The sequence below is a fragment of the Octopus sinensis genome, linkage group LG18 (genome assembly GCF_006345805.1).
Source record: "Octopus sinensis linkage group LG18, ASM634580v1, whole genome shotgun sequence".
NCBI lineage: Eukaryota > Metazoa > Mollusca > Cephalopoda > Octopoda > Octopodidae > Octopus > Octopus sinensis.
In genome coordinates this window covers 20,719,730-20,739,080 of record NC_043014.1, presented here as the reverse complement: position 1 = coordinate 20,739,080, position 19,351 = coordinate 20,719,730, and the positions used below count along the sequence as shown (strand labels likewise).

General features: G+C 35.4%; 1 protein-coding gene across 3 annotated transcripts in view; it reads left to right on the top strand.

Annotated features, from left to right (window-relative positions):
* Window positions 1–19,351, top strand: part of LOC115221577 — a 320,490-nt gene that overhangs the window by 71,084 nt on the left and 230,055 nt on the right. The window contains exon 1 of one of the 3 annotated variants that reach the window (XM_036510765.1): window positions 6,915–6,972. The exons of the other annotated variants lie outside the window; for them this stretch is intronic. The gene's annotated coding sequence lies outside the window, so the exon portion shown is untranslated. Of the gene's footprint in view, window positions 1–6,914; window positions 6,973–19,351 lie in introns of those variants that run through there. 3 annotated transcript variants of the gene reach the window in all.

Genomic DNA, 19,351 nt, shown 5'->3' with positions numbered 1-19,351 from the left:
GTGCTGTAGTGTAGTATATAGTAGAATGATGGTCTATACTGTAGTGTAAGATAGAGTAAGTAATAGTACAGTAGTAGTATGTGTTGTAGTTTAGTATATAGTAAAGTGGTGGTCTGTGCTGTAGTGTAATATAGAATCATAGTGCAGTAGTGGTATGTGCTGTAGTTTAGTAAATAGTAAAGAGGTGGTCTGTGCTGTAGTGTAATATAGAATAATAGTGCAGTTGTGGTATGTGCTGTAGTTTAGTATATAGTAGTGTGGTGGTCTATGCTGTTGTGTAATATAGGATAAGTAATAGTGTAGTGGTGTTTTGTGCTATAGTGAAGTACATAGTAGAGTGGTGGTCTGTGTTGTAGTGTAATGTATAGTATTTCCAGTGCCGCCATTTTGCTGATCTCGAGGATTTTATTCAGTGGGCAATTGTAGCTATTTATCCAGTCTCTTCTACACATACATGAACTGTTGTACCTCACTCCTTAAATTCCTCCCTCCCTCCCTCCCTACTCACATACCTACCTTTCTACCTCCATCCCTCCCTTCCACATATTTACTCTACTTAACAACTCGTGTACCTTGAAGCTTACCTAATTTACCTGTCTTCTTTCCTACTTATGCAACTGTCTACCTACCTATGTACGCATCTACCCCTACTTAAACCTACCTACCTACCTTGAAACTTACCCTAACTACCTACCTACATATCTAGAAACTATCACAAAAAATAATTCCTACTAACGTATATACTATCTAACTACCTTCACATCTACCTTCCAGTTTACCTCCGCCCGTCCGTCCGTCTGTCTGTCTGGCCTTCCCTCCCTCCCTCCCTCCCTCCCTCCCCAACTACCTACCTACCTACCTACCTACCTACCTACCTACCTACCTACCTATCTACCTACCCACCTACCACTTCCTTTGAGCTTACTGAGAGTCAGAAATTGTTGGAAGCTGATGTATTTTCCGTCTCCCAAGAGGAAAGTTGGTCTTTGGGCTACAGTTTTTACTGTGTTATGAATAAATGTGAGATTAGCAGAAGTGAGCAGTAATTGCCTGGCTTAACACTTTTAGCAACTTTGTGGATTATAATTTAGTGTTGTCCATAACTATAGAGGTAGGAGATTGTTTTCTTGACATGTGCGATGATTGTGTAATTGTTGAGTTGAATAAGACAAAATTGTAATGTCTCTATTGGATGTTTTCCAGGTCTTTGTTTATAGGGGCAGAGCAGGTTTAAGATCAGGTGACATGGAAAGTTAGCGAAAAGTGAAGAATGTATACATTTGCGTAGTAGTGGGTGTTAGAGGTGACAGCATACAGGTTGTTAATGTATAGGAAAAGTTGCTGGTATGATTGAACTTTAGGGTATACTGGAGTACATAAAGTTCGGGCTAGAGAGAGCTCCATTTTCAGTGCCCGCTGCGATAATACAATCTGAGAGGGAACTTCTAGGCAAAGGAGAGAGGCGTGTGAAGTTTAACCGGGAGACTCTCAAACAGGACCCAGTGAAAGGCTTTCTAGATGTCAAATGAAAATAGCATAGTTTTTGCCGAATTTCCCAATAGGGAAACCATAGGCGGGTAACATATGATACTCGGTACCCGGCAGATCTGACTACCTGAACCGTATACATCTATACATAAACACATGCCTTCATACATATACATACACATGATAATGATGATGATAATAAAAATTACATTGTGTCACATGATTTTTGTCCTTGGATAGCAACTGTTATTTCCTATTTGCTTATCCCTAGAAAGTATGAAAAATCGCTAATATCTCCTTCAAACTTTGCTTTCGTTACTTTTATTTCAAACTCCAAAGACTCCTTCTCGACACATGGCTATGATGCTCTACAACTGCTTGTGATCAGAGATGCACATAGTCTCAGCCAGTAAGGGACACACTCAAGCGGTTAAGGTCAAACAAATGACGATCAAATCAGTATTGAGTAGAATATTTGCTATAATGATATTTCTGCTTCAGCAATTCAGTACGGAATCTATCAAAAATGTAATGGAACGTAGGTCAATTTCAAAACATTGATGTCTAGGTCACAAAATCAAAGTTTGAAGGGAATAATCGTCATTGCCTTTGATTTCTAGATAGAAGCGAATAAAAGATAACACTTACTGGCCAAAGAAAAAAAATGTTAGTATAATAACAATAATAATAACAATAATAGCGATAACAATACCAATATTAACAATGATAATAAAATAACATTAATAATATAGGCGCAGGAGTGGCTGTGTGGTAAGTAGCTTGCTTACCAACCACATGGTTCCGGGTTCAGTCTCACTGCGTGGAACCTTCGGTAAGTGTCTTCTACTATAGCCTCGGGTCGACCAAAGCCTTGTGAGTGGATTTGTTAGACGGAAACTGAAAGAAGCCCGTCGTATATATGTATATATATATATATGGAAAGTCTGAAATCTTAGGTGGGAGGAATAGTCAATTATATCGACCCCAGTACTCGATTGGTACTTATATACTTATATTATCGACCCCGAAAAGATAAAAGGCAAAGTCGACTTAGGCGGAATTTAAACTCAGAACATATGGACGGAAGAAATGTCGCTAACCATTTGTGTCTGGCGTGCTAACGATTCTGGCAGTCCATCGCCTTTATAACAATAATAGTAATAAAGGCACTCATGAATTTCTGGACAAATATTCGCAGTTAGCATATAACACCGATTTAGGTGCGCACGCACACAGGCATCTAAACATACATACAAAGCTCACACATAGACAAGATTATTTTCAATTGTTTTGTTTATCGACCATTTTCATTGTTGTAACTATCATTATCAATATGCACTGTTTTTTTCCCGTACTGCTTTCTTCCATCGTTGGTTTAGTGTAGCATGTCTTTTCATCCATTCATATTTGTCGAAGGAAGCAGCTAAACGTCGTAGAATTTACACATTCTAATAGGCCACTGGACTAGTTTAAATAAGCTGCATACAAACATACACACATACACACATACACACATACATAGATACAAACATAATACATACACACATTAGTAATGCATGCATACATACACACTCGCACACACACACACACACACAAACACACACACGCTTTATTAATAAAGCTGCAAAGATATCACAAAATCTGTTTCTCAGAGTTTCACGTTCCCTTTATTAATAAGGAATATTTCTCTACCTCCGGGATCCGAGGATTACTTTTTCCACTTTGTTTCATATTTATGCGCTTACTCTGATATATATATATGTATATATATATATATATATATATATATATATATTATATATATATATATATATATATGTACATATATATATATATGTCTATATATATATGTATACACACACACATATATATATGTATATATACACACACATACAAGCATACAAGCGTATAAATGTAGGGACTATACATTTACATGTATACATACATATATGTGCGTATATATATATATATATATATATATATATATATATTATATATATATATATACATACATATATATGCTGTGGGTCTACGCACACACACACAAGTGCACATATTCATAATTTGATAAATCCTGTGTTTAGAAACTAGATAAAACGTGTCCAACTCTAGAAGCATAGTTTAGAGTTTCCATTGCAGATAAATATTTATACCAATATTTTGAAAAAGACAAATTGAATGACAGATGAAGCGGGGAAAATTACAGAATAGAATGAAATGATATAAAATAAAGCTGAAAATTTAGAGATGAAAAATAGATATAAAGATAAGAATGAAAATGTAAATAAAATAATAAACCATAAAGTAAAAGAGAAGGTAAATATTTATGGCGGTGTTTTCGTTAGTTTTTTTCATGGAAAGGAAATCATATTTTGCACGAGAAAACGTTACATACTCTCTCTTTTTACTCTTTTACTTGTTTCAGTCATTTGACTACGGCCATACTGGAGCACCGCCTTTTAGTCGAGGAAATCGACCTTAGGACTTATTCTTTGTAAGCCTAGTACTTATTCTATCGGTGCATTTTGCCGAACCGCTAAGTTACGGGGACGTAAACACACCACGATTGGCTGTCAAGCGATGTTTGTGGGGGGGGGATACAAACACAGGCACACAGACACACATACAAATATATATATGTATGTATATATATATATATATATATATATATAAAATTAATTAAGGGTAGAAATTGATATTTATCAATTAAGACCAGTGGTCTAGCATATTAAAAAAGAATCCGAAGATTAAAATATTTATATATACCAATTAAGGACTGAACACGAAAAGTGGACAGTCAACATGCTAGATATAGACGTCAAATCGCCATTCACCACAAAAAGATTATGTTCTCAGATCAAACTCAACACAAAACCATACCAATAAACAAGTGAAAAATATACGAAATAAAATAATTACCCATGTACTAAATTAGTTTCAGCTGTTATTTTCCGCAAGGAAAACTGCAGCCATCATCAGCATGGTCCGTTATAAATGTAATTTGTTGGACTAGATGCAAACACGATACCGAAATATCGCGTGCATGGAGTTCAGCCTATTACATTAGAATATATCTTTCAAATGCCTTTACTTTGGCGCGTTGGAACCCGAGAAAACTAGCCTGCAGCTAATAATTAGCAGCAGTTAATTTATCGGTTAGAGAACATATTTATTTATATAAAATTAATTAAGGGTAGAAATTGATATTTATCAATTAAGACCAGTGGTCTAGCATATTAAAAAAGAATCCGAAGATTAAAATATTTATATATACCAATTAAGGACTGAACACGAAAAGTGGACAGTCAACATGCTAGATATAGACGTCAAATCGCCATTCACCACAAAAGATTATGTTCTCAGATCAAACTCAACACAAAACCATAGCAATAAACAAGTGAAAAATATACGAAATAAAATAATTACCCATGTACTAAATTAGTTTCAGCTGTTATTTTCCGCAAGGAAAACTGCAGCCATCATCAGCATGGTCCGTTATAAATGTAATTTGTTGGACTAGATGCAGACACGATACCGAAATATCGCGTGCATGGAGTTCAGCCTATTACATTAGAATATATCTTTCAAATGCCTTTACTTTGGCGCGTTGGAACCCGAGAAAACTAGCCTGCAGCTAATAATTAGCAGCAGTTAATTTATCGGTTAGAGAACATATTTATTTATATAAAATTAATTAAGGGTAGAAATTGATATTTATCAATTAAGACCAGTGGTCTAGCATATTAAAAAAGAATCCGAAGATTAAAATATTTATATATACCAATTAAGGACTGAACACGAAAAGTGGACAGTCAACATGCTAGATATAGACGTCAAATCGCCATTCACCACAAAAAGATTATGTTCTCAGATCAAACTCAACACAAAACCATAGCAATAAACAAGTGAAAAATATACGAAATAAAATAATTTAATTGGTATATATATATATATATATACATATACATACATATATACGACAGGCTTCTTTCAGTTTCCGTCTACCAAATCCACTCACAAGGCTTTGGTGGACCTGAGGATATAGTAGAAGACACTTGCCCAAGGTGCCACACAGTGGGACTAAACCCGGAACCATGTGGTTGGTAAGTAAGCTACTTACCACACAGCCACTCCTGCGCCTACGGTTTCTGTTAAATGAATAAAAACTTTATTTTAGTACAACACTTGGCTAATAAAACAACAGAGGATAATAAATTTTTAATTATATGGAACCAAATGTTGTAAAATTACAACTCAATTGCTATGCGAGCGTTAAAAAATGCATATTATTGCTGGTTAGATACACACATACACGTCCACGCACACACGCACACACACACACGCACACACACACACGCACACTCACACACAAACATACACACGTACACACACATACATGTGTGCATATATGTTTGTGTGAGTGCATGCACGTCCGTAGGAAAGAGAGAAAGCGAGAGAGAGTGTGAGAGAGAGAGAGAGAGAGAGAGAGAGAAGGAGCAAGAGAAAGAGAGAACGCAAGAAAGAAAGAACAAGAGAGAGAAAGAGAGAGAGAGAGAGAGAAAGAGGAAAAACCAAATTTAAAATAGATAAAATTTAAATACAGGCCATCGTAAAATCATTTCAAGACATTTCATTAACATATTTAGTAAGGATGCAGTATGCCTTCTGTTTGAATTCCTGATAGTATATTCGTGTCGAATTAACCGTTTCTTCAATGAATGCATTGTAAACCTTATGTAAGATTTCACCTCAATGGTGTTCGCGATATGGAAACCACGCTGTCTACTAAAACCTTATCACAGCATATACAATTAAGAATACTAAGAGTCGAAACGATGCATTTGCAACATAGAAGAGTATTTGGAAGTTTGGCTTGGATGCTTACATTGAAAAAGTGTCATACTACGCATTTTAGCATTTTAGTTATGCTGGCAGCAAAATAATGCCACAGTTCCAGGTAGCTTTTAAGGCTTTTGTGATTTGAGATTTAGTGATTTACATGTTTATGGACTTAAGAAAGTTCTAGCTCTGTTAGTAAAAATATTATGCATAAAGGGAGAAGAGATTTTCCCCATTGGTCTTTCTGTTTTCTTGTACAGAGAGATTTGAATTATTTGGTATATTATATAACATTAAACCTGTTGTCATTTCAGATGTCGTTGTAATAAAGTGCATCGAAGTTTTACGAATCTTTATCGGAAAATTATTCTGAAAATTTGCCAATGAATTTTTCTGAAATGATGGATTTATGACATTAATGTTTGTTAATATGTTGTATTCTTTCATTTATCTTTTCATAAGGAGAGTGTATATATTTCCGATTTAAAAAAGGTTTGAAAATTTATATTTGAACTGATTTACTTTTAATGTTCAACTTTTAACAAACTAATTTTGTCGTTTTATCTAATTGAAGAGTGATTATGTTACTGGAAGTAAGTCTATCATCCCTGACTAACCAAAGTCCATAGACGGGAAGATGTTACGGTATAAGCCTAAAATATATGACCCTGTTAATTTACATATTTTAACTTATCAATCAATCCCTTTGAAATAGCGATAAAATACTTATCGATTTACATTCATTTGTATATAGGTTTTTGCTTTACAAGAAACGATGCATGTGGTGTATATACTGCTTATTCATAAAAAATATATTCGTGAAGAAAACGACATCTCTCGTTTATTTGATTATTTCTATTAAAGGCAGTGAACTGGCAGAATCGTTAGTGCGTCGGACAAAATATTTCGCAGCATTTATTCCGGCTCATGATGTTAAGAGCCGAAATTAACTTTATTTTCACAATCATATAGCGTATTTGTGTGTCTGTGTACACGTGCATGTTTGAGTGTGTGTATGTGCACGTGTGTGTATGTGTGCGTGTGTGTATGTGTGTGCGTGTGTGTGTATGTGAGCGCGCGCTGACACACATATGCACATGCAGATAAATGCATTCATATGCGAATGGAAAGTGTTAATTTGTTCGTGATGAGGTGTATATATATGCATGCTAAGACTACGAGCTACCAGCTGAAAATAGTAAAAATCGAAGAAAGGTGATTGATTTAATTGCTCATTATGCACGCAGTACTTCTTGAAGGGACAAGAAAGATGCAAACTATATTACAGAAATATAAAGGAAATGTGGAGGAAATTTATGTTCAAGATTGATTTTCAGTTTCCGCTATTATCCACCCCACCATTTATCTTCTCCGTCCACTATTCCTGTCGGGTGGTGGGGATAGAGATCTCAGGTACCTCCTACATAGGGTCTTATTAGGAACAACTGTCATTAGATTTTTCCGGCTGACTTCCCAACTGAGACTATTCATCCATTTCCTTCTTGGTTTGCTCCTAAGTCTCTTGGCTCAGATCGAAGAGACTGTCTTGCAATTCTTTCCAGCGAGATCCTTATCACATGTCCGTAGTACCGGTGTAGTGACTTTTCAATGCAAGGAAGTAGCGGCTCGAGATCAAGAGACCTTCCGACATTCGAGCTACACACCCTTTCGGGTAATGATACTCCAGAGACCTTTCGGAGGAACCCCCATTTCGGCCGCTTGATTTGGGATTGTATTCTTTCGGTCATTGCCTAACATTCATGACCACAGGTAAGATAGATACGAAAACCAATTGAAGATGAGTTTAGATTTTTTATCAAGTTCACTTCCTTTCAGGATCGAATATTGAAGCTGGCAAGCACCAGAAATTCTAGCATCTATTTCAGCCTCACGCTTTCCATCACTTGTGATTACGGCCCAAGATACTTAAACTTCTCCACTTGTCTCAGTGAAGCTTCAAAATCCTGATGTCTATAATCTTTCTCTGTAGATATGTATTAATTTCTGTTCAAACAGAAGCCCCAGTAACTGTATTATTTAAATGAATTAGACGAGCAATACTACTTAGAAAAGCTATTAGAAAACAGTAAATGAAAACGAAATGGAAATATGAAAAGGAAAGTGAAAGGAAAAGAAATACATGTAGTTCAGCGATCTCATGTTATTTCGATTAAAAAGATTTTAGGTAGAAGGAGTTCAAGAGATAAATTTTGTACGCCTGTTTGTACGCCTTCGGTCGGCTCGGAACTTTAACAGAAAACACTTGCCCAGAGTATAAGAGAGCAGGATTGAACGCAAGACTACACGATTGGAAAGCAAGCTACTTACCCATAGGTTTTTTTTAGATATACAAAAGACATTTGATAATGTCCGGCTTATTCTGGTATGTTTTGCAATATGTGATACTACAAGTATATACAGAATCCAGTAGTGTTTTTATATAAATCCATCTCTCATCTGCAGATGAAGGCGGAGGGTGTATATGTTTATACATAGTGTTTATATGCACGTTCCCGCTATAGACGTTTGTGTACCTTGACTTAATTGATAAATGTTATTTGTTTTTAAATTACGTTTAATATATTAACACATTTAAGGCGGCTAGCTGGCGGAATCGTTAGCACGCCGGGCAAAATGTTTACTGGCACCTTGTCCGCCTTTATGTTCAATGTTCAAATTTCGCCAAAGTCGTCTTTGTCTTTCATCTTTTCGGGGTCGATAAAATAAGTACCAGTCATGCACTGGAGCCGATGTAATCGGTTTAACCCCTTCCCTCGAAATTACTTGTCGGCTTTGGTCGGCCCGAGGTTATAAGTAGAAAACACATGATCAAGGTGCCACGCAGTGGGACTAAATCCAGAGTCACGTGGTTGGGAAGCAAGTTTCTTACCACACAGACACGCCTGCTCCTATAAATTCTTTATTTGATTGAAAAATTTCTTTTAATTTTTGTTTTACTCATACAATCCTTAACATTCGTAAATAACTGCTATTTTGATGTACTTCGTCTAATCAGTGAGACATAGTCAGGAGCCTAGGGTCGATTAAACACTGCGTTGAATTAAATTAGATTGTCAACATTATAGAAAGAGAAGACGGGATCATTATCGTCCATTGTTCATTAGTAATGTAAAAAAAAAAAAGAGTGGGGCAAGAAACAAACAGTCGTAAATTTAGTTTGAAATATTACCCAGAACAATACAATTCATGTCATCTGTGAAAATATAACTAATGCATTTTCTTTTCGTTTTGGCATTCAGAACTGCAGTTGTAGCATGTGCACTTTTCAGTTTGACTTCCAGATGCTTCCAGTGATATGTTCACATACTTTAGTGTACAGGTTCAAGTAGTAGGACTACGAATCTATGTGAGTGGGCGAGTGCATGCAGATATATATATATATATATATATATATATATATATATATATATATATATATGTAGGTATAAACATATATGGGTATATATATATATATACACGCGCGCGCGCGTGCGCTCACACACATTCGTACGTATGTATATACATACATGCATACATGCATATATGTACACGCACGTTTGTATATATGTATGTATATATATATATACATATACATACATATTCATCTAATATGCTAGACCACTGATTTTAAATTGATTTTAATCAAAGTAATATTCAATTTTTCACCCTTATTATTTTAAATTTACACATACATACATACATACATACATACATACATACATACATACATATATATATATATATATATATACACATATACATACCTATATACATTTAGGTAGTGCGTTACATATCCCAGGGCCCCAATATTTCAGGTACAAACCTGAATGTGCAACCTAGATAGAGTAACTGCAGATTTCTCAATAGTTCAGCGTAGGTATTCTCTTTTGCAATGATCTTCAGCTTTATGTTAGCATCCGGTGGGCAGCTAATTTCCACAACTGTACACAGTTTCTCTTCTCTATCCCAAATAATTATATCAGGTCTTGTGCTTACATTTTATTGAGGTTTTCACTGGTACATTTCATCAGTACTCCTTTTTATTATGAGTGGCTATGGCTTCTACCATACTGTGGGTTCTTATTTCTTTGTCCTAGGGATTATCCTTTCGACGGATTTCATTATAGTGTGTCATAGCACGAATATCATGTCTCATTGGCAGATAATACGTGATGATATTTTCGGAAAACTGTTTTTGATGTGGGCGATATTTTCGCTATTAGCCACACAAAGTCTACATCGGTTGTCACATTTTACTGCTTTTCATGCAACTCTATCCCTTTTGTGTATCAGGTATTTGGTTGATATTTCCTGTTTCTGGATTGCAAACGTTTACCCTTCAAAGTGGGTATTGGTCCATGATAGACTGCTTTGATGATCAACTTTACTATTTCCTCGGAGCTTTCTACTAACATAATCTTCTGCTCGTATATGCTCGTCCTTTCATCTGATGATACTTCGCGGTAGAGTCATGCGACGTTTTTGGACTTGTATTTAAGATTATCAGACAAGGAATGTATGTATGTATGTATGTATGTATGTATGTATGTATGTATATGTATATGAATGTCTATATATATATGTATGTGTGTATATATATATATACATATACATACACGTATATATATATATATATATATATATATATAGATGAATGAATGTTTTTATATATAATGAACGTGAAATACAGGAAGGGACGAACACGGAACACAGACAAATCATTCGAAGCCTTCAATCTTCAGTCAGACACCGAATCATCATAGCAAATTTCGGCTGTTCAATTCTGATATTTGCTCCAGCTCGGCCAGCCCCAAGAAAAAAAACTAAGCTGTAAGCATTAGATTTCTTGGTAGAAGACAGGAATGTGAACGCACAAGACGGATGTGAATACAAGAGACGAAAACGAAATTGAAAACAGTAATGAAAAAACAAAATATATATAACGGTGGTTGTCATACGACTTTAGACCAAATGAGACAAAACAACAACAACATAGCAGCTGGCGTAGAAATAATTACCGTTTCGGTAGCGGGGACACATGTTGGTCGAGATACGAAGGCCAACAGAATGGTTGAAGAAGCAGCAGGTCGCAGGAGAGAGAGAAAGAGAGACAGAGAGAGAGGGAATCAAAGAGGGTGGAAGGCAGGGGACAGAATCAGTGACCAAGAGAGAAGGAGAAAGAAGGGATTAAGGAGGATGGGAGGAAGAGAGGGGAAGAATCGGAGGGCGCCAAAAAAGTTTGGTGAAGAAGCAATGGCGGGTAGTAAAAGACAGTGTGTATAGAAGTCCTGCAGGGTTATATATATATATATATATATATATATATATATATATATATATATATATAATATAATTAGTGAATGGAAGAAATGGAGTTGAACGAAGATTGTACAGAATTCCTTTTATTACATTCTACACATGTTTCTACACATTACATTCTACACATGTTTCTACACATTACATTCTACACATGTTTCTGTACAATCTTCGTTCAACTCCATTTCTTCCATTCACTAATTATATTAAACTTCAATTATCCGCACCAACGCACGGTTGCAACACCAAATGGTCTTATCTCCAACTGTGTTTTTTTGCTGTGATTTTTGCTACCCAGGTATCGGTTAAACTTTTGAATAATCTGTAACAAGAAAATTCATCTTTCCATTTCAACAAATATATATATATATATATATATATATATATATATATATATATATATATATATATATATATATATATATATATATATACATATTTTATATATATATATGTATATATATATGTATGCATATGTATATTCATATATATATTCTTTTATTCTTTTATTTGTTTCGGTCATTTGACTGCAGCCATGCTGGAGCACCACCTTTAGTCGAATAAATCTACCCCAGGACTTATTGTTTGCAAGCCTAGTACTTATTCTATCGCTGACTTTTGCCGAACCGCAAATCGACGGGGACGCAAACACACGAACCTCGGTTGTCAAGTGATGGTGGGATACAAACACGCACATACAAGAAACACACACACACACACACACACACACACACACACACACACACACACACACACACACACACACAAACACACAGACACACACACATATACGACGGGTTCTTTCAGTTTCCGTCTACCAAATTCACTCACAAGGTTTTGGTCGGCTCGAGGCTATAGTAGAAGACACTTACTCAAGGTGCTACGCAGTGGGACTGAACAGGAACCATGTGCTTTGGAAGCAAGCTTGTTACTATACCGCCAATCCAGCGCCTATGATATATATACATATACACACATACGTGCGCACATACATATATATGCGTACATACGTACATATATATATATATATATATATATATATATATATATATATATTATATATATATATATATATATACATATGTATGTATATATGCATGTATGCATGTATGTATGTATGCATTTATGTATGCAAGCATTTATGTAAGCATATATGTCTTATAAAGCCTCGAGTGCAGTCCTTTTATCAATGGAAAGATTTTCAATATTTGCCAATGTCGTGGCTAAACCTGTTTTTCCTTACAACCCCCATGGACATCTTATAACACAAACGTACACATAGATTCTTTTTCTCTCTCTCCCCCTCTCTCACTCCCTCTCTCTTACACAAACGCATAGATGGTCGCATGCATACACGCGCAACAACACACAGAGACAAACTGCTTCTGACGAATGCAGACGTAAGACACGCACGTCTATTAAGCGGAAAATATGTATATAAAACTGCTGACTCAGCAGGTGGCTCTTCTAATGTGACCCAGCTGTGATCCTAAGTTTTGTCATGAGGGCCTGTTGCGGTTAGTTGAAAGTGTGCTTTAATGCAAGGTGGTCGTGGGGGGAGAGACAAAGGGGTAAACAGGTAAAGTAGAACAGTTAATAAGTGAGAGAGAGAAGATGAAATGGAATGTTTGGAACAGGGTAACGTGTTGACATTGAATTATTTGTTGTATCGTATTCAATCATGTCGGTCGGTATAATATCAAAAGGAAAGTTAGAAATAACAGATGTGTAGCACAAACAACAGTGTCAAACCGAAACAAGAACAACAACATAGTAATAATAATAATAATAATAATAATAATAATAATAATAATAATAATAATAATAATAATAATAATATTAATAATAATCAAAAAAGAAATTTTACTGCCATACAAAGCACAGTTTCTCCTACGCACGGTGTCTCAATGAAGCATGTGCGAAACACGCGATATCAACACCGGAAAGTTTACAAATTATAAAATAGAAATGGAACAAAATAGTAAGTACATAAATTAGGTAATTACGCATACACTCGAATGTCTACACCATCATATATACATTTTGATACCCATAGGACTACACATACATCTCAATGTTTACACAACTACGTGAAATTTACAGGACACACAGCAATCTTTCGATATAACGCCTTCCCATAAAAAGCCTTCTTGGCAAGAGCGTATCCAACACCAAATTAAGCTATTTAGGTCTGACATCGAATGTTCGAAAAACCTTAAGTTTTGCAAGACTACTAAATCTACAAAAACCGGAAAATTAAAGAAAAAATATAATATGAAAACCATACATGACATTGATGCCACCATAGAAACCATCAAGCAAAAGGTGTGTGCAAAAGCTGCCCGCATAGCAAGGTATGAAAAGCGCATTAAATTTTTCAAGGACAACAACATGTTCAAAAATAACCCCGAAAATCTTTACAGGAAGATAGGGAAAACACCAGTTACAGTAAAGTCTGTCCCATCAAAAGAAGAAGTGCAGGGATTTTGGAATAAAATTTGGGCAGAAGAAAAAACACAATGAAAAGGCTCCTTGGATTGATAGAATATCTACAGACTTAGACTCCTTAGAGGAGCAAAAGTGGGAGGATGTCAAGGTAGAAGATCTGCTCTCAGGAGGTCAAGCAAATGGAAGTCTCCAGGAAAGGATAAAATTCCTGACTTCTGGTTGAATGCCTTCCCAGAGTGCCATGAACTACTAACAGAACTTTACAACGATGTTTTGCAACACCCTAGTTTGGTGCCTCATTGGCTAGTTAATGGTTTAACAATCCTGCTTCCAAAAAATAAAGAAACAAATGAACCAAAAAATTATAGACCCATAACCTGCTTAACAACAATGTATAAAACGCTAACACCTGTCCTGACTGAATATACCTATAGTTTTTTTTAATAGAAAGCAGCATATTCCCTAATGAACGAAAATGATGTAAACGTGGATCCTATGGTTGTAAAGATCAGCTACTCAACAATAAGATGATCTTAGAAGATTGTCACAAACGACACAAAAACTTGTCAATAGCCTGGATAGACTATAAAAAAGCTTTTGATAGCCTACCACATAGATGGATTAAGAAATGTCTGGAAATGTATAAAATAGCGCCTACTCTGCGAAACTTTTTGTCTGTAAGTATGAGATCATGGAGAACCACACTGACTTTGAACAGTGAAAATGAATCTCTAAATGCTGGAGATATGAAAATTTCATGTGGTATTTTCCAGGGTGACCCACTATCACCACTCCTCCTTTGTTTAGCCTTAATACCTCTCTCAAAATTGCTCAATGACGCACAGTACAGTTATAAAATGTTTGATAGAAATATAAATCATCTCACTTACATGGATGATTTAAAGCTCTTTGCAAGAAATGACCAACGACTCAAGGACTTACTAGCGATTGTCAAACAATTCAGTAATGACACCAGAATGCAATTTGGCATCGATAAATGTGCAAAAGCTACCTTTATCAAAGGAAAAATGGCAGAAACATCTAACATTAACCTTGACCAGCAGAATGTCATAAAAGAGTTAGACCTAACGGAGAGCTACAAATATCTAGGGTTAAAGGAAGGGGACGCATTCAAACGTGCAGTGATTAGGGAAAGGATCAGGAGAGAGTGTTATCGCAGGGTGAGAGCAATACTCAAGACAGAGCTGAATGCAAGAAACAGGATCGAAGCGATCAATACTTTAGCCATATCAGTTGTGACTTACAGTTTCAATATCATTAAGTGGTCAATTACTGAAATATGCAATCTTGACAGAAAAATACGAAAACTGTTGACAATACATAGAATGCACCACCCTAAAGCAGATATAGAACGACTTTATTTGCCAAGAAAAGAGGGAGGCCGTGGACTTTTACAACTGGCATTAACAATGAAGATTACCACTATTGGCCTACACACCCACCTGAAAAACTCCGAGGACTGGACGTTAAAACTTGTCTCAAAACATGAAAGCAAGAAAGCATCATACTCAGTAACAAAACAGGCAAAGGAATATCTAAGTGAATTCCAAATACAACAAATTCCGAAATTAGACATACGAGAAACAAGCGCAGAAAAAGCTAAACGCATGAAAATCCGTGCTAAAACTGCTGCCTTAGATATTCTTAGTGATAAATGGCAAGAAAAACCTCTCAATGGAAATACCCAAAGAGAGCGAATAATGCCGATGTTGACAAAGTCCTTACCCACCAATGGCCTCTGGTTTAAAATCTGAAACAGAAGGGTTTATCATTGAAGCCCAAGATCAATGCCTACCTACAAGGAACTACCAGGCCGACATATTAAAGAACGGCAGTAGCCCAACATGTCGTGTATGTCAACAACAAAATGAAACCATTGATCATGTTGTCTCCAAGTACAGTCTTCTTGCGCCTACAGAGTATCTCAACAGGCATGATAGAGCTGCACAATATATTCACTGGATAATTTTCAAAAACCTGGACTTGCCCCATGATAAAAACTGGTGAGAATACAAACCACCTCCAGTGCTTGAAAATGGTCATATCTCACTCCTCTGGAACTTTCAGACAAAAATCATGCCTCCTCATTGATATGACTATCCCAATCGATATAAACGTATCTGTCAAGACCTACTAAAAACTGAGCAAATATAATAATTTTGAAATAGCAAAATGTGGAACCTGAAGACTAAAACAATACCTGTTTTCATAGATGCCCTAAGAATGATAGTAAAAGGGGCTGAAACCTACCTAGCTCAGATATCAGGAAACTTTAAAATGGCAGAAATTCAGAAGATACTGCTCATGGGAACTGCCCATATCTTACGCAAAATACTTTCTATGTAATCTCAAATTTTAAAACAAAGATATAATTTTATTATGGTTTCTTAAACATTCTCTAGAACAACACTATGTACAAGACCAAATATATGGCACCCTAGGCATAAAACCAACATGAACTTCTAACTTGTTGCCTTTTGAGGTCTCTGGGTGATACTTGGAGCAAACTTGTACAAAGCAAAAGTCAAACATATAATAATAATAATAATAATAATAATAATAATAATGATGATGATGATGATGATGATGATGATAATAATAATAATAATAATAATAACAACAATAATAATAATAACAATAATAATAATAGTAATGATAATAATGTTTTTAAATTTTGCCATAAGGGCAGCAAATTTGGAGGTGGGGATGAATCGATATACATCGACCCCAATTTTCAACTGGTACTTATTTTTATCAACCCTCAAGGATAAAAGGCAAAGTCGACCTCGGTGTATGATAATAATAATAATAATAATAATAATAATAATAATAATAATAATAATAATAATAATCTTTTCTACTATAGGAACAAGGCCTGACATTTTTGGGGGGACTAGTCGATTACATCCACCCCAGTGTTTCACTGATACGTAATTTATCAAGTCGACCTCGCCAGTATTTGAACTCAGAACGTAGCAATGATCGAAATGCCACTAAACATTCGCCCGGCGTGCTAACGATTCTGCCTGCTCACTCTTAATAATAATAATAATAATAATAATAATAATAATAATAATAATAATAATAATAATAATCTTTTATATTTTACTTGTTTTAGTCATTAGGCTGCGTCCATGCTGGGGCACCACCTTGAATCTTTTTATTTAAATGAATCAAGCTCACTTCTTATGTTTCGCTTTAAGCCTGGTACTTATTCTATCGGTTTTTTCCGAACCGCTAAGTTACAGAGACGCAAACAGCGGTTGTCAAGCGGTGACAGGGAGAGAAACACAGACGCAAAAACACACACACGCACATGGATATCTGTATACATACATATACATACATACACACATACATATATAGATAGGAAATAGTGGCACAAGAAGGTACCAACTTTTGCTGGATATAGCAATCAATAACCTTTCGACACTAGGTAGAGCTTGATTGAATGTATAGAGGCAAAGGTGTGTGCGGGCGGCGAATATAAAAACATTTCATTTTATCTGTAGGAAGAACGCTAGAGAAATGGACAACCTAGTACTCGAGTTTCGAACTTTCAGCATACGTTAGTTATCGTAAAACTGATTGGTCCTCGTCAGCTAGGCCTACCAAAGAGTGTAAATTTAAAATATCCGCTACCTCAATGCCTGTATACTCGACCAATAGCCCCAGCCATAAACAGACCCGAGATCAGCTATTTCCAGCAAAAATTGGTACCTTGTTGTGTCACTAATCCTGTTTATAATTCCACCTTTTCGGTGCTTTATTTCGCTGGAAAATAACATCATTATATGGTAATAATAATAATAATAATAATAATAATAATAATAATAATAATAATAATGATAATAACAACAACAATCATAAGAATATATATATACACATATAGGTACATATATACATATATATACAAATATATATATATGTGTTTGTGTGTACATGTATACATACACGCATATATATATATACATACGCATATGTATATATATATATATATAATATATATATATATATATAAAACAGTACTGGGAGAATAAGAAACGGAACGAAGCGAACGAATCGAATCGAACCCGAAAGGATAGAAGGCAAAGTCGACCTCGGTGGAATTTGAACTCAGAACGTAAAAACAGACGAAATGCGGTTGAGCATTCTGCCCGGAGAGCTAATGAATCTGCCAGCTCACCACCTTACAGATACACTAGAACATCGTCAGCGTGAAGACACAGACTGATAAATATGTGTGTTATACATGTAGATGTAGGTACGTACATATATGTTTGTATGTATGCATATATTTTATTTATTACACTATATATATATATATATATATATATATATATAATATATATATATATATATATACATACATATACTATATGTATCATATATATACATACACATACGCATACAAACAACTATTTACATATGTGTGTAACACACACACACACACACACAACTACACACACATATTTATCAGTCTGTGTCTTCATGCTGACGATGTTCTAGTGTATCTGTAAGGTGGTGAGCTGGCAGATCCATTACCTCTCCGGGCAAAATGCTCAACTGCATTTCGTCTGTTTTTACGTTCTGAGTTCAAATTCCACCGAGGTCGACTTTACCTTCTATCTTTTCGGGGTCGATAAAATAAGTTATAGATGACCACTGGACTGTCCCTGTGTCAAAATTTGAAATCGATATTTTTATATCCCCCTAAAATTTCTGTTGGTATCGTGATAGGATGTTGTGCGCTCAGTGTTTTTGATACGTAGCCGCAAACCTGCACAATAGATAACTAAATTAATATTTACATTTCAATGTAAGGATGTGTTGTACATTCATGTACGAAATTTTCTCGCTGTCTGCTTAAGCATTTGTAAGCTGCTGCAGAACATTACACAATGCACGAAACGTTTCTGGATTGAAGAAAGATTATTTGGTTACACAATCATCTTACATAGAAATCTACGAAATACAGAATACAAATGGATGCTCGAGTAAAAACAAAATACACTTCAAAAATTAATATACAAATATTGTTTCTGGTTGGTGAGCGTATGTTTAAACGCGTAAAGACTATATCGGAAGTATAACAAGTAGAAAATGATCCATTCTGCCTAGTATAAAATACAACTATAAAAAGCGTCATGACAAAGTACTTGAAAGAGAAAAAAAGGCATAAAAATTTCGTTGGAGAAAGGTATTTTCTTCTTATAAACTACATATGAAGGGCTAATGG